At 23.7% G+C, this 2,291-nt stretch overlaps 1 non-coding gene across 1 annotated transcript; it reads right to left on the reverse strand.

Moving 5' to 3' along the window:
- Positions 1 to 1,734: 1,734 nt before the first annotated feature.
- Positions 1,735 to 1,806, reverse strand: Trnah-gug (transfer RNA histidin (anticodon GUG)). Its single transcript has one exon. It is a non-coding gene; the product is annotated as a tRNA-His (tRNA).
- Between the last annotated feature and the right edge of the window lie 485 nt (positions 1,807 to 2,291).

Here is a 2,291-nt window from a genome sequence, read left to right on the forward strand (position 1 = left end):
TCCCTAAAATATTAAAGAAAGAGTAAGTAAAATTAAATTTTCTCATATACTTTTATAGAATTATATAAGCTTAATATCTTACTCATTCTCCTTTGCTATATGTTGTCCTCTTTTGTGTTGCCTGCCACCACTTTTATTATATTGACTTCCTTTTTTATATTTCTTGCCATTTTTTTTTTTTGTGACTTAACATTTTATCTTCTCTAAAACTTGTTAGCTAACAAATGGTTGTCTTGAGATTAGTCTTAAAGGATTTATTGTTGGCATTCTTATAATACGTACACAAACATTTAACACCATTAATATTTATTGTTATATAGTATATTATGAGCTTTTTGATACATTAGAGAGGCAATTTTGGGGGTATAAGTATAAAAAAAATTATAAAATTGATTAATTGAAAGAAATCTGAACTTCATGTAAAAGTATAAGAAAAACAGTATAAATAAGATCAAATTTTCAACGCGAAATATATCTACATTTATGTATATATATAAATGTGTAAATGTAATATTAATTTTTCATGACTGGTATATACACAATATACACAAGGAATATCAAATTAATATTTAATAATTTTAGGAGCAGGAACAAAAACAAAATGTAGGTAAACGTGTACTGTAAGGAAAAAAACAAATATGAGTTTTAGTTTTGGAAAAAAAATTTTTATATAATTAAATTTTTATATATATACATATATATAGCTTAACGCATATGCGTACCTTTGTATATAAGGTTATGTAAATTGTGAATATTTTATAAGGTGAATCGTATACATGATGTGGAAAATATATTTATTTTCCATAGAATTAGTATTCTCAACTGATATTATTTTGAAGGCAGTTTCAGGATGAATTTTTTTTTCTTTCTTTGGATAACAAAATTAAAATTGGAATATTAAATTTTCTTACAAAAATAATACAATATTAACCTTCTTATCATGCATTATATTAGGGTAGTTTTGTGTTATTATTTTTGTTCGTATATTCCTTAGACAATTTTTTAGCAATTATTTTATTATTTATATAGAAAAAAATTTCTTAGTATCGAATACATTTATAATATTATAAAAAATCTTTGTAATTTCTTAATTTAATTTCAGATCATAATTTTAGAATCACTGAGAAAAAATGAGAGAAAAAATTAATGAGAAATATCTGTAATACATAATTTTATTTGAAAATCTTGAAAATAACAAAATTAAGAATTATTACTGTGAAAGAAACATTAAGGAAAATTTGAACGGGATGTAAAACTTGAAGAAATAAAGCAATTTTCTGACAAATTTATTGAATTATTATGATGGTTCATTCATAAAATCCAGAGATAAATAAATTAGAAGAGAGATATCTGAAATTGATTTATTTACGGGAAAAATATGCGATAAAATCTTAATTAGAAGAGGCAGAGCGGTATTGACCACACTTTGATGACTTACAATTTTCTATAATTGAAAGGCCTTGTAACACATATTTTAAAACTATATCAAAATTATAATTTCAATATATTGCAGATGTAGTCAATTCTTGTGCAATCTATATAGGTATGCGAAGAAAACCATGTGAAAATTTTTAACACATTATTGAATAGTAATTAAGAAAATATTTTGCAGTCGGTACTAAAGCACACATTAATTTTTAATAAACAAAAAATTCAAACTGATGGAAGAAAAATTAAAGAAATTACAAAAAAAAAAATTCTCCAAATCCGTGACAATGACCTGTTATCGGACATTGCCGTGACCAGGATTCGAACCTGGGTTACTACGGCCACAACGTAGGGTCCTAACCACTAGACGATCACGGCTATATGGAGAACTATAAATACATTATATTAAAATTGTATAAAAATGAGAAAACAGAATAAACAAAATTCATTATAAAGATTTGTAACAATGTTACCTTGATATACTTGTATAAAATCAACGAAATAAAAAAATTAAATAAAATAAAAATAAAGATATTAAATTAATAACCAAAAATATTGGTACACACAATATGGTATATATGAATCTCTATAGTACATTTACATTCAAATGCACATACCATTTAGCCGATGGCAATTATGGCAAAAGAAAAAAAATCTTTATACAAGAAAAAATAAGCATAATAAGAAAAACCAAAAAAATTAAAGCATTTTTGCTTTCAAAACATTGTAATCATTCACCATAACATTTTATGTAGTGAAATATAAAAGCATAAATTACAACAATAAAGAAATAAAACAAGAACAAAAAAAAATTGAAAAGAAAATTAAATCTGACTGTGAAAAAGAAAAGGCATAAAATATAA

The sequence above is a fragment of the Condylostylus longicornis genome, unplaced genomic scaffold, assembly GCF_029603195.1.
Source record: "Condylostylus longicornis isolate FDR11 unplaced genomic scaffold, ASM2960319v2 ptg000064l, whole genome shotgun sequence".
Taxonomy (NCBI): Eukaryota; Metazoa; Arthropoda; class Insecta; order Diptera; family Dolichopodidae; genus Condylostylus; species Condylostylus longicornis.